Here is a 15,862-nt window from a genome sequence, read left to right on the forward strand (position 1 = left end):
GTACCTTGTCAAAAGTGTTGATCTCACGCAATTTCATGGTTGGTTCATGGTATTAGTCCGACAGTTTTTGATCCTATGGTTTTGGCCCGTGGTATTGCATCCAAAAGTGTTGATCTCACGTACTTTCATGGTTGGTTCATGGTATTAGTCCAACAGTTTTTTGATCCTATGGTTTTGGCCCATGGTATTGTGAAAGGCCTAAGACTATAAAAGAGGAAGGAGATCATTTGGCAAAGCATCTTCTGAATTATCGAATATCTGATAAAGTGCTAGATCTGGAATATTGTGATTGGGTTTTGGTGCAGATCTGGATCTGAATGAAGAAGGAACCTGAGCGTAAGGAGAAGGATAAGTTCTATTGATGGGTCAAAATCTTAAGGCTAGAATAGTGGTATGCCTGATGTAACAACTGCAAAGTTATAAGGAAATATTTGCAGATCTGTATGCGGGTTGGCTTTGGTGAAATCAGAGATTGATGATGCAAGTGTAGTTGATGGGTTTTTGATGTTCTTGGATCCAGTTTGAAAATTTATGAAAAGTGGTCCTTGAAAGAAAAGAAGTAGGGGGTTGTAGCTCCCTTCCAGGAGAGACCGGAAAACGAGAGAGAGTTGTAGCTCTCTGCAGGTTGCAGCCTGCGTACTGGTAAAGGACTACACCAGTACAAAACCATTGTAAAAGGAGTTTCTAATTTGAAAGAAGATAGAGACATATTGCAGCAGGTGGTTTTCACCCACATTGGGTTTCCACCTTACATCTTGTGTTCTTTGGTGTGACTATCTGTTTTCTTTGTTCATGCTCATTATTTTATGGTACTGACATGCAAAAATAATTCAAAGAATAAATAAGGAAGATTTATTAAAAGAACTTGATAATACTGATTCACCCCCCCTCTCAGTATTATTTCCAACAATTAGTATCAGAGCAGGTCCTTCAGAGAAGCTTGATCGCTTGAAGGAAGATCATTCATCATGAGCAACTACGAGAGGGAAGCATCAATCAGGCCACCAATTTTTGATGGGACAAACTTCAATTATTGGAAGGTAAGAGTTACTGCCTATCTTCAATCTCTTGGTACAGAAGTTTGGGATATCATAGATACAGGCTACACTTTTCCTTCAGCTACTCCTACAGATACAACCGAAAAGAAGAAATATGAAACAAATGCTGAAGCAATCAATACTCTGTTGGGATGCTTATCTCAAACAGAATTCGTGAAGGTTATGCAATATAAATCCGCAAAAGAAATATGGGACAAGATTGTCTTGAGCTACGAAGGAGATGAACAGGTAAAGCGTGCTAAACTTCAAACCCTCAGGATTCAGTATGAGAATCTCAGAATGTATAATGATGAAAGTGTGGCTAACTATTTCCTTCGGGTAGTTGAGATTGTTAATTGCATGAAAAACTTGGGTGAAGAAATAAAAGAGGCTATTGTGGTTGAAAAAGTTCTAAGATCATTGTCCCCCAAGTTTGAATCTAAAGTGTCTGCAATAGAAGAAAAGGAAAATCTACGAATTCTTACTATGTCTCGGCTACACGGAATTCTAACTGCTTATGAAATGAGAAAGGGAGGTCCATCAGACATAAGAGAAGCTGCTTTCAAGGCTTCAGGCAAAGGAGACTATTATGAAGCAAGTCACGTGCCAGAAGAAGAAGAAGAAGAATCAAATTTTGCCAGAAATCTTCAAGGGGAACTGGAAGGTTCAGAGGTAAGTTATCTTTTAAATGCTTTGCTTGTGGAAGAGTAGGTCATTATGCTACAAAATGTCCTCATAAGGATAAAGGAAAGGAACCTGCTAGATGGAACAAGAAACAGATTGCAAATAAGAAAAGCTACTACACTCATGAAGATAGTGATGGTCTATCAAATAGTGACGAAGATGAACGAGGTAATGTCTATAAACTCTTAATGGCATTTGAAGATGATGATTACATGGATGCTATAGATGTGGATAGCTTTTGTGAAGAAATTTCTAGACTCAAGACATGTATAGAAGAAAAGAATAGGATCATTGATACTCTACAACTTCAAATTGATGAAAAAGAAAAATATCTTGAAAAGTTAGAAGGCGAAATTGTTGGTCTTAGAAAAGAGATTGAGAAAACAAAGGCTATTAATCTTAAGTTTGTCAAAGGATCTGAAACTCTGGATGAGATCATCAATGTACAGCGCTCTCCTCTAAACAAGATAGGTCTGGGCTATAATGGAGAAACTTCTCAAGAATCCACCTCAAAGAGTTATCTTGATGCAGCAAGAAGGAATGAGAAAAAGCACAATGGAGATCACCAAGTAAAGCAGGGACCAATTACAAACAAAGACTATCAGGCAAATCAGGGGCAATCTGTCTTAAGGATGAACAAAAGTTACAACCAGCCACAGGTAAAATCCTCTCAATTTGCTTCAAGAATGAATGACAATAGAAATTACAATCGTTTGGCTGGAAGATTTGATAACCGCAGAAATTTCTTCAATGGACAATGCTTTTCTTGCCATAACTTTGGTCACAAAGCAGCTCAATGTGTTGCATATAAAACGATCATGACTAGAGAAGCTCAAAAACAAAGAAGTATGACCGGGATTACAAAAAGGACCTATAACAACTTTTCAGTTCTTGAAAATGAAGTTGAATGTTCTATTTGCAATAACTTTGGTCATGAAGATTCTGAATGCAGGAGCAGGTTTCAGCAGACAAAGGAACAAGCCTCAAGCACCAAAACATGGAGAATAAAGGAACCACAAACAGAAAGATGTGGGATAGCATTTTATGCAGAGGGACAGGAAAATCTATGGTACATTGACGGTGGATGTTCGAAGCATATGACAGGTGATAAAGAAAAACTTGAATCATATTCTGCTCTAGAAAAAGGAAAGAAAGTTTCTTTTGGAAATGATACTCCTGCAACTATAAAAGGAAAAGGCACTGCTCAGTTAAAAGAAAAGGTCAAAGCTGGAAATGTTTTGTATATTGATGGATTGAAACATAATCTTCTAAGTGTCAGCCAGATGTGTGATCAAAGAACTGAGGTGATATTCAGATCAAATGGATGTCTTGTTCGTGATCTTGATACAGGTAAAACAGTGATCAAAGGTAAAAGAACTCCAAATAATCTATACATATTTGAAGAAGGACAACAACAATGCTATCTGAGTAAGGATGATGAGCATTGGTTATGGCACCGAAGGTTGGGGCATCTAAGCTTTTCACAAATAAGGAAAGCATGCAAATATCAGGCAGTTCGTGGTCTTCCAGATATCAAAGTTCCAGACAACACCATATGCAAATCATGTCAGTTTGGAAAGCAAACCAGAACTACCTTTCCGGAAAAGGAAGGATCAGCTAGCATGCCTCTTGAGCTAGTACATACAGATACATGTGGTCCATTCAGGAAAAGGACACCTCAAGGAGAAGAATACTTGATATTATTCATTGACGATTTCTCCAGGTTTGTCTGGTTAGGACTTATGAAGCACAAAGATGAAGCATTCGAAAAATTCAAATCCTTTAAAGCCTTGGTTGAAAATGAATCAGGATACAAAATTAAGTGTCTTAGATCCGACAGAGGTGGGGAGTTTACCTCAAATGAATTTTTCGATTTCTGTGAAGAACATGGGATAAGAAGAGAATTCTCTACAGCTAGAACTCCTCAGCAAAATGGAGTGGTGGAAAGAATGAACAGAACTATTCAACAAATGGCTCGTGCTATGCTTGATGAATCTGGAACTCCCGCAACTTTCTGGGGTGAAGCAGCACATGCTGCAGTTATTATTCGCAACAAAACAAATGTCCAAGTGAGTAGCACTCAAACCCCTCATGAGCTCTGGTATGGTGAGACTCCTTCGGTAAAGCACTTCAAAATCTTTGGGAGCAAATGCTATATTAAAAATACTAATGAGCAACTTGGCAAACTTGAACCTAGAGCAGATGAAGGCATCCTTCTTGGTTATTCTCCACACAACAAAGCATACAAGTGCTATAATAAAAGACTTGGAAGAATTGTTGACAGCATTGATGTAGTGGTTGATGAGAAGGGATACATTCCTAGGCAAGTAAATCATGAAGATATCGAAGAAGATGAAGGCCATCCTCAAAGACAGAATGATGAAGAAGAAGAACCTCAAGAAGAACCAGAGGAGCAGATAAGGATAGAAGAGAAGACTCCATCCAGATATGTTCAGAAGAATCATCCAGAATCTCAGATTTTGGGACAGAAAGAAGCAGGTGTACAAACAAGAAGAACAATTGCAGAAGCTTCAAGCTATTTGGCATTACTCTCTTCCACTGAACCACAAAATGTGAAAGAGGCATGCAAAGATGAATGTTGGGTCAAAGCAATGGATGAAGAACTTGAGCAGATCGAAAAGAACAACACTTGGGAGCTGGTTCCTAGACCAAAGGATAAGAATGTTATAGGAACAAAATGGGTCTTCAAAAATAAATTGAATGAAAATGGAGAAGTAATTAGAAACAAGGCCAGACTTGTTTGTAAAGGGTATGCGCAGCAAGAAGGAATAGATTTTGAAGAAACTTTTGCTCCTGTTGCAAGACTTGAGGCCATCCAAATGTTCCTTGCTCTCTCAAGCTTTCAAAACTTCAAAGTATTTCAAATGGACGTGAAATCAACCTTTCTGAATGGAGACTTGGAAGAAGAAGTATACATTGAGCAGCCAGATGGTTTCATTCTTGGAAATGATCCAAATCTTGTATGCAGATTGAAAAAGGCTCTCTATGGCCTCAAACAAGCTCCAAGGGCTTGGTACTATCGTTTGGACAAATATCTTCATCAACAAGGTTTTTCAAAAGGATCAGCAGACAGCAATCTTTATATAAAAGTTGAAAATGACAAATTGCTGATACTTGTTGTGTATGTAGATGACATTATCTTTGGCAGCAATGAAGAAGCTATGAGTCAAAGCTTTGCCTTGGTGATGCAGAAAGAATTCGAAATGTCCTTGCTGGGAGAACTGACATATTTTCTTGGTTTGCAAATCCAACAAAATGAAGGAGGGATCTTCTTCTCAAGCAGATTTTGAAGAAATATGGTATGGAAGAAGCAAAACCAGTATGTACACCCATGGTCATAGGATGTAACCTCAGTGCAAATGATGAATTAGCAGCAGTGCATCAACCAAGTTACAGATCTATGATTGGAAGTCTACTTTATTTGATAGGTACCCGACCAGACATCATGCATGCAGTGGGAATAGTTGGAAGATTTCAGGCAAATCCAAAGGAAACTCATCTTCAGGCAGTAAAGAGAATCTTCAAATATCTTCAAGGGACTCAAAACTATGGCTTATGGTATCCTAGAGATAAAGATCTCACACTTCATGCTTATACAGATGCAGATTAGGCCGGAAGCGTGGATGACAGGAAAAGAACAAGTGGTGGTGCATTCTTTATGGGTTCCAGATTAGTATCTTGGTTCAGCAAGAAACAGAGTTCTATTGCCTTGTCTACAGCTGAAGCAGAATATGTTGCTGCTGCATCTTGCTGCACTCAACTCCTTTGGATGATGCAGACCTTGCAGGATTTTCAAATCACTTGTACACCACCCATCTCCATCTTATGTGATAATACAAGTGCAATCAGCATTTCAAAGAACCCAATCATGCATTCAAAAACCAAGCACATACCAATCAAGTATCACTTTCTCCGGGAACAAGTGCTTGAACAAAAGGTCAAGTTGGAGTATGTTCCTTCTAAGGAACAGGTTGTTGATATACTCACCAAACCATTGCCTAGGGAGACCTTTGAATACCACAGGCAAAAGCTGGGGGTTGTTGATGCATCATCTTGTTGTTGAATCTCTTCTGATTGTTGGTTGTACGCAAGGTTCATCTGAAGTATATGCGTACATGTGCTGGGTTGCGGATTGGTCAAAGATCGAATGGCACAGGTTCAGGGGGAGCATATCATGCATTCTTGGCATTATGGAGGAAGTACAGAAGGAGATCATGGATGCTGGTCTGAATATTGCTGCAATACGTCTCTATCTCTTTCATGGTCATGGATTATGGTTCTTCTTTGCAGATCTGGTTTATAGTCAGGGGGAGCATAACCCTTTGCCCTTGATGTCAAAGGGGGAGAGTGATTGGTTGTTGTTGCCATCAATTCCAAAGGGGGAGATTGTTGGCATTATGATACATATGTTGTACTTGATGGCAACCCACTCATCTCAGATAATAAATTATAGTGTAGAGAAAAGTTCATGCACTTATATGCAGAGAAAAGTTTATTTCATGTAGAGAAAAGTTCACGCACTTTTATGCAGAGAAAAGTTTATTTCATGTAGAGAAAAGTTCACGCACTTTTATGCAGAGAAAAGTTTATTTCATGTAGAGAAAAAGTTCACACACTTTCATGCAAGGAAAAGCACGTATATGTTGGAGAACTTACCTTTGGTCCATGGTAGTTAGTCCTTGGTATTTGAACCTATGAGGAAAAGCGCGTATATGTTGGAGAACTTACCTTTGGTCCATGGTAGTTAGTCCTTGGTATTTGAACCTATGGGGAAAAGTGCGTATATGTTGGAGAACTTACCTTTGGTCCATGGTAGTTAGTCCTTGGTATTTGAACCTATGGTTTTGGACCATGGTACGCACTTTCATGCAAGGAAAAGTGCGTATATGTTGGAGAACTTACCTTTGGTCCATGGTAGTTAGTCCTTGGTATTTGAACCTATGGTTTTGGACCATGGTACCTTGTCAAAAGTGTTGATCTCACGAAATTTCATGGTTGGTTCATGGTATTAGTCCGACAGTTTTTGATCCTATGGTTTTGGCCCGTGGTATTGCATCCAAAAGTGTTGATCTCACATACTTTCATGGTTGGTTCTTGGTATTAGTCCAACAGTTTTTTGATCCTATGGTTTTGGCCCGTGGTATTGTGAAAGGCCTAAGACTATAAAAGAGGAAGGAGATCATTTGGCAAAGCATCTTCTGAATTATCGAATATCTGATAAAGTGCTAGATCTGGAATATTGTGATTGGGTTTTGGTGCAGATCTGGATCTGAATGAAGAAGGAACCTGAGCGTAAGGATAAGGATAAGTTCTATTGATGGGTCAAAATCTTAAGGCTAGAATAGTGGTATGTTTGATGTAACAACTGCAAAGTTATAAGGAAATATTTGCAGATCTGTATGCGGGTTGGCTTTGGTGAAATCAGAGATTGATGATGCAAGTGTAGTTGATGGGTTTTTGATGTTCTTGGATCTAGTTTGAAAATTTATGAAAAGTGGTCCTTGAAAGAAAAGAAGTAGGGGGTTGTAGCTCCCTTCCAGGAGAGACTGGAAAACGAGAGAGAGTTGTAGCTCTCTGCAGGTTGCAGCCTGCATACTGGTAAAGGACTGCACCAGTACAAAACCATTGTAAAAGGAGTTTCTAATTTGAAAGAAGATAAAGACATATTGCAGCAGGTGGTTTTCACCCACATTGAGTTTCCACCTTACATCTTGTGTTCTTTGGTGTGACTATCTGTTTTCTTTGTTCATGCTCATTATTTTATGGTACTGACATGCAAAAATAATTCAAAGAATAAATAAGGAAGATTTATTAAAAGAACTTGATAATACTGATTCACCCCCCCTCTCAGTATTATTTCCAACACCAGTTTGATTCCTCTACAGGCTCAATAATCCCTGTTGCAAGCATCTTATCCAATTCTTCATGCACTTTTTCTTTGTACTTAGGATTAAACCAGTATGGGCGCTACTTTACGTCTTCACATCTAGCTTCATATTGATCTTCATAACACCCATATCACTCATTATCCCCTTCATATCATAGAACTTTGTTGGAAACAAGTCCTGATATTCCCGTAGTAACTCCATGACTTTGTTAACTATGTCCTCATCCTAGTGATCACCTATATTTGTGAACTTCAGTGGCGCATCCGACCCAATGTTCACTTGCTTGGTTTTCAATGGTTTTGAGATGTCAAGGACTTCTATGTTAGGGCACGCGACTTCACATTGTCCTTTTGACTCAAGTATACTGATATTTCTGGGATCTTCTTCGCCTTCTTCTGTGGTAAAATTGTAGCATTCAAGAGCATGGCACAACAATGTACTCCAGTCTAGTTGTACCCATGTGACAGGTTCTATAGGAATTATGAATATTGCATCCTTGATCTCTTACAACACTTCATCAATACACTCAAATCCATCCTCAAAACTGAATGTTAGTAGAAAACTTTCCTTCGAAACATCCCACTCTGCAGTTTCGTGTCTCAACTTTGTTTCTAGATACTAGTTCATTAGGATAGTATCCAAAGTGTGGTAGAATATGTGTACCCATTACGGCTATGGTTCCTTCCCCATGCTTTCGTCCACCAACCCAGATGCTCACGCGGATCATCCTTTCCTATACACTTTTTAGCAATGCAGGTATTGGCATATCCAAACCGCAACTTCATCATCCTTCGGTACTCCTTCTAATCTAAAAAATTGTTCTTATGTGTACCCCACCATATGGCAAGTGTAGCTCTCAGTGCGATGTCCAATGCCTGGAACCGATGCTCCTCCGGTAAATCCCTTTCAAATTTATCCAGAAATAAATTTACATCTTCTAAGCCATCATAATACGGTAAATTGTGTATCTCAGTAGATATACACCAGAGTGACTTAGTAAGCCTATTGCATTTCCGCGTTGAGACTTCATGCAATCTATTATGCCAATGCTTGAGCTCCTTATCTAAATCCGAGTTGCAAGAGCTGTCCTTTTCCAAAGTAATTCACCCATCCACCATAGGGTTGATCCAATCCTCATCCTGCGCAGTAAGCTTATATATATTCTCAATATCATCCTCCTCATAATAATCTTGGACTAGTTCAGTATACCGCTCACCCTCGGCTGGAACCAATGGAACAATCCTTAGTTCCTTCTTCCCTAACGTAATGTTGTGCTTCTTCAGGTTGATGACTACATTCATATCAAATTCCCAATCAATTCCAAGCAGTGTCGGGTAGGGATTACTATCATCCACTATTTCGATTACTTCAAAATCAGCTATAACACGTGCCCCTTCAATATCGATAGTGACTCCATGTAAGTGCCCCATAGTAATAATCTTTTGTTGGTTTTCCATTCGCAGCTGGATTAGGGACCACTGTAGTGTTGGTTTTCCCATTCTTTCCCAAGTTTGTTTAGGAAAAACATTATCATCAGATCCCAAATCTAGGATCATTTGGTCCCTTTTGAATTCTCTAACCTGTGTAATCAATATCATCTCTCAGCCAATCATTTTCTTACCCTTGTCCACCTTATGCATTGCGCGTTGTTCAAGAACTAGCTTACCCTTGCCAGCGCAATTGTCTATCAACTCTTGCAGTCCCTCTACCACTTTCTAATCCCTTAGGAGCTTCATTCAAGTATGTAAGAAGGATTTCAACACCGAAAAATCAGTTTCCTGCACACAAATGACTTCTTTAGGTTTCTCTACTCATGTATTCTGAGCTTTTGATGTGGAAGCTCTTGAATCCACAAAATTCTTCTTCACCTCCATAAAAGTTTCCTTTTCCTTATGAAAATCAAAACTAGCATCTTTGTTAGTAGCCTTGTGCACCCATATATTTTCTTCTAGTTGTTTCTCTGCGACTTTATCTTCCTCGGTAGCTATACCTCTTCACGTAACTATATTAACACTAGGCCCATCTTCGTGCTATTCTGATATCATCATCTAGATCTTCTGAGTGGGCTGGTGGGTCTGGGTCTTCTTTTCTTGCATCTTTGCGATAAGCATGGGACAATCTTCTATAATGTTATCAAATTATCAAAAATATTGACAAGAGGGGTGTGTCGGGTTCTGAAAATCTCACACAAAGTGGCGTGGTTCCCCACAATTGTAATAAAAGATCTATCTGCATCCTCTTCCAGTTCCTCCCCCTTGTCCTCTTCTTCATCCCTGGAATCCTCTGTGCGCTGTAGTTGCGCCTTGATCCTACTCAGGATGTGCCTCCATTTGTACTCTATATATTAGAGTTTTTTCCATCATTAACTCATAGCTTCCACAATTGCGCTCATCATGGCCTACGGACTTACAAAAATTGCAAAACACTTGTTGAGTCTGTACAAAATTCTATAACTAATGGAAATTAAATGTCGAATGTTTTCCTCTTATTTAGCAGATAGTGCGCCATGGCACCACACTAGTGCTCGACCCAGCGGTATTTTCTGGCTTCAAGGGGACATGACCTCCCCCAATTAGACAATTCTGATACACCAAGCAATGATCCTTGTCATGACCATGACCTTTGTACTTTAAGAACCATACTTCTGTGCGGGTCTCATTTTGTACCTCTTTCCCCTTTTTGAGACTCTGCAACTCCATATGCAGGCTAGCCAACTGCAACTGAATCTGCTACACTCCCAAATTTCTATCTTGGATCTACGAAGCCTCCAACTTTATAGCAATCTCTAGTGTTTCATCCTACATTCCAAGCTTCTGTTGTGACAATGGTAATCTTAAATGAGGTAATAATGAAGCAATATACCAATCCTTATATTGCTCATCCAAGATCTACAAATTAGCCTGTTGTAGTAGACATTTCAACCTTTGATCAAAATCCCACGTAGATTCGTTCACCTTCTACTTAATTTCTTTGACCCCAGTTACAGACTGAGCTTTTGACTTAGGCTTCTTGAATTAATTATTCAACTCGTCTTTCGTATCTTTCAACAACACAGCCGCATGAGTCATACTATACTTAATATACCAACTCGGCGCGCTATCTTGCAATGTTGTGACCAGTTGTGCTTTCTTCATATCGTCATCCGTTATCTATTGTGACTTCCAAACAGCATCTACTACAAACCAAAATTGTTCAGGGTCTTCTATCCACAGACCCTTTAATATAGGCATCTTCATAGAATTCACCATACTGAATAGTGGAGGTGGAGGTTGAGGTGGAGGTGTAGGTGTGTGAGGTGGAGGTGATGGTGGAGGTGGAGTGGATAGTTGTGTTATTCCTACAATGCCATGATTTACCATCTGCAATGCACCTTGGGGCGTATTCAGACTATTAATTTCTTCTTCGCTATTAGATGCTCCCAAAAGAGGACTGTACTCAACACGTGAATCTAAATCTCTTCTGAATGGTCTCCCACTTTGGGTAGCTCCTGTCAAGTCTCGTCTAAACATCAATTTAATGGCATAACCTGTTTCTCACACAATAGCATTTTAATCCAAGTTTTCAAAGACTTCGGATACTTACCTCTTGGTCCTTTGAAAAACCGATGTGCATCTTCGTTGTAACTGACAGACATGTAATCGCGAAATCAATAATAAATCCACCCAAGATACTATCAATCCAATAATCAACAACCTTCACGATTTTGTTTTCTGAACCTTCGAGGCACCTCACTAACTCTAGAGTCTACACAATAGGGTTATCCAACTTCCAAGTACCTTGACCATCCACCAATTTATCCAACCATTTGTATAATTCACATCGAAAAGAGCAGAAGAAAAATTTGTGTTCCTCTGTATACGTGTACCTCTACAACTATTCTTCTTTCGACAAGCAGGGATTCCTGTTTTCTTGGGCTGAAAACTCGTGCGGCTTCCAATATATCCAATTTTTTATCTCCTTCTTAGTCGGTATCCACTTATGCCACATCACACATTCCTCAAATAAATCTCAATCCCAGCAATAGAACCATGTGTTGGCTTGAGGGGGCTTGGACCTAGGTTCAGAGTTAGCTGCTCTAACGAAAAAACCCTACTGGCCCTTTCAGCAAAAACCCGCATAGCGTAGGCTACAGTCTCACTTGTGGCAGTATTGAGGGATTCTAGAACCAGGTTTTTGCATCAAAGTGACTATGTGATTTTTTTATGTTAAACTTAGCGGTTTATCCCGACCTTCACAAACCCTAACCCTTAAAACTCAGAAATTACAACAACTAATAGTTAATAGATTTAAACCCTTCGCTGATTGCGCTAAGCATTCAAAACATCATGTACATAAACAGATCTACTTCTTCGTGCATCTATTAGGTACTTTTCATGATTAATTGCATTCGACATATCAAAACATACAGTGAATTCATAGGTAAACAATAATGCATAAATACATATATAATTATTTAGAATAGCCTTTATTATGCTTAGATATTCAATTATAGACTCCTCCAACCCTGTGCACATAGCTGCAGGGGCCCGCGCACCTAGTTGTGGACTTACCAAGCTCTTCATGCACACAGCTGCAGCAGCCCTCCCCTTCGCCTAAGTATAAAAACAAACTCAAAACTTGTTCTTCTATCTCTTCTTAGATCATGAATTGATATCTATAACTCTTCTATGACTCCTTTTTATATCTTTCTTCATTACAATACCATGGTCCATGAATCATGGGTGGGTCACAAAACAACTTGAATCTTAACAAACTAAGGGGATTTGACCTTCCTAAATCCCCTTTGACTCCAACCAACCTGCACTACTTGCATTCTGATCCTCAAAATGCGGATACTTTACAATAATTGAAAAAAGGTTACAAAATTTGTCCCCAGGGGATCTCGTCCTAACACGCACATATAATATTTTTGAACCGGTGCGAAACATTCAGTTTATCGAATGCACCAAGCTACAACTATAAAAATAAATATTATTTTTGCAGTCCATTTGGGAAATATAAACGCATCAGGTATACAATGTCGTATCTTTCTTGGTGTGTTTTCATTTACAAAATGCACCACAACAACTCTGGTGTGTTATGTTCATGTGTTGACATGCGGTGCACCCTATAAATTTACAAGGTGCACTGCGCCTGGTGTAAGTCGAACATATTGAGCGCATCACACAGTGATTTTTTTTTTAAACAGTGGAAAAATTAACATAATTTGCAATTCTAAATCACTAAAAACTTAAATTACAAAGAAACATAGACATTACCTAGACATTTGGTTGTCAAGGAGGCATTGTGGACATGTAATGGAGAAAATCAATTTTAACATCATTTGAAAAAATTGGAAACTCAAACAGTGAGCATGGTACAGACAAATGACGAGAAAGAGAAGCACCAATGTCAAGGTGCTTTCATGTGGAAAGAGTGGCACCAGTGCTTCAAAACTCTCCCACAATGTAGATGGTAAAAATGAAAATTACAATCGAGAGAGTTTTTTCATTTAACCCTCCTTTAGTGTGTTTAGCTAATTGCACCAAGGAGAGATATATCTAAAAGAATATCACTTTTTTTAATTAAAAAATATCACAGTTCATTTCGTGAGACGCCTCGAGACATTTCTATACATGTATTGCACCGATGTTGTAGTTTTACTACAGTGCTGCTCTATTTTTAGAAATTAAAAAATGCTTAGTGGTGCTCTTTAGAAGAAGCCCTGGGGCACTTTAGTACAATTACCAAACCAGAGCATCGTTGGAAAATAGAACCACATTTTTATGAAATTTAAAAATATAGTAGTGCTCCTTGTTTGTATGCATCAGGTCATTTTTCTACATGAAGGGAACTGGTACTATCTATTGTTAAAGCACCAGTACATTGTGTTATTTAGTGCATCGTGTTTTTTTATTTTACAAAGATAAATTTTCCATGGTGCACCATGTTATATGAAAATTGGTGTTTGTATTTTTAGTAAAGCACCAGTGTGTTTGTAGATTTTATATGCACCATCAAAAAAACATCTGCTAAAACATCCGCCTGACCACCTCTGCCAGTGACCTCCACTACAAATGTCTTTTTGGGCTATTTTTATAGGGGCTTCCACAAAAACATTTACTAGAAGGTATTTTCCTTTTAGTGTAGGGTTTTATTGTGAATCCAAAATGATATGTTTTTCCTCTATATTATCCCATGGTATACATGTGTGTATCCTTATTCTTAGCTTGAATATGATGAGGGAATTGCATAGATTCCATAACATTTTCTAGTTGTTTTAAGAAAACTTATATTTAATATCTTCTTTTAAGCCACCCATGTAAGATTCCAATAAATTTTCATCACTTACGTTATCAAGCCTTATGGAAAAAACTTAAAAGTATGAATTATAGTCTTCAATATCACCAAATTGATTGATTTTTGTACATTGATTGAAATAGTCTTGTTCCCAAGCTTTTTCATATTGCACTTATAAGTGTCTTGTAAATTAACCCCATGTATAATGATAAGAATGGGGCTTCCTTTTAGCAACCCATTGATACCATTGATAAGGTTTTATCTCAAAATTCAAAGTTTCTAAGTGAATCCTTCGCTTTTCATCCATGATATTATGTAATTCAAAATAGTTCTCTACTTGGTGCACCCAGTAAACACGTCTATTCTACCAAACCTCTTTAATTAAACCTTGTGAAGGTTCACTCTTTTATAAAACCATCCACTTATAGATCCACAATTATATTTAAATCCACTTCAAAAATTATTATTATTGGAAAGTTACTCAACCTGAATATTACCTGTATTTTCATGAGTTCCTTCAAACACACTATCAATTTTAAGGAGCGTCTCTTTTTCAACTTCTATAATATTTTTTATATTTTTTCACCTTCTTATACATTTCTTCCTTATTTTGGTATTTTTTTCCATGTCCATTTTGATTGAATCTTGCAAATGTGACAACTAACATTCCAACTTGGCTACCTAGTAATTGACATCTTTTATTTCTTCACAAGTCATTGATGAGCCTTTAAGAGATTTAATTGGTGTAGTATCTTTTGGATCTTTCTATATAGGAATTTGGGAATACATCATTAATAATAATACTCCACTTTATCATAACTTTCATCACCAAAAATAAAATGGAACTTATAATCAAAATCTATGTCACTTGTAAGAAACATATCTCAAAACATTAATTTGAAGACTATTTGAATGACTTGCATTTTTCTTGATATATCTCTAATATTTGAGCTCTTGTGAATCTAAAATTTTGGTTTCTAATACTTTGATATTTATTCCACGGGTTTGACCAAAATTTGATGTTCCAAGTGAATGTTATGGTAACTTTTCCAAGACTTGCTAATTTGTGGCCTCTTCCCAAAGGGAAAAATTTTATATTTTTCCACTATCCAATTATTCAAATATAATTCTGAATTTTTTACTTAAGGCACTTTGTTATGTCTCCTCATATATGAAAAGTTCACATTTTTAGGTATCATAGAAAAAAGTGATAGGAAAAATGCCAAGCTCACTTGTTTGAAACTAACTTCAAGATATTTCACAAACCCTAACTTCCACAAAGCATAAATGACAAAGTATAGAAAAAAAAAAACTATGAAATTTTAACTAGATGTTCTTGAAGGTATCACCTCAATATGGTTGAAATTTTACCATCTGAAACATCCTAGAAAAAATTTATAGTGAAAATGCCAAACTAGCATGTTTGAAATTGATTTCAAGAGCATTTAGGAACCCTAGCTTCCTTAGAGCATATATTTGAAACCAAGATCTAAAATTTTAACCAAATGTTCATTGAGATTTCTCCTTGGTATGCTCAAAATTTCACCATCTGAAGCATAAAAAACAATGGTTATAACACAAATGAAAAGATTTGTTTGAAGTAACAAAACCCTAGGATAACATACTTCGATAACATTTCACATTTAAAATGATAAGAAACCAATAATTGTAGTCCTCTTTGAAGGGGAAACCTCCTTTTACGATTATTACAATGTATATGACACAATTTGATGATCCTAAATCTAGGGACCATGAAGGTTTCGACCAACCTCATAATATAAAAATTAAACTAATAATGAATGCATATTGGGGAATTAATATAGGGCCCAAGGGCCATAACATGGTGGAGACTTTCTAGGTTGCTACAAATTTAGTTTTATAGAGATACAATACATACTGAATTTTGTGCTAAGAATTTAGATCTCTACATGACAAAAATGGTTTGATGAACAT

Source organism: Pinus tabuliformis, chromosome 2_2 (assembly GCF_031772625.1).
Source record: "Pinus tabuliformis cultivar Carrire ecotype Pingquan chromosome 2_2, CPIR1, whole genome shotgun sequence".
Taxonomy (NCBI): domain Eukaryota; kingdom Viridiplantae; phylum Streptophyta; class Pinopsida; order Pinales; family Pinaceae; genus Pinus; species Pinus tabuliformis.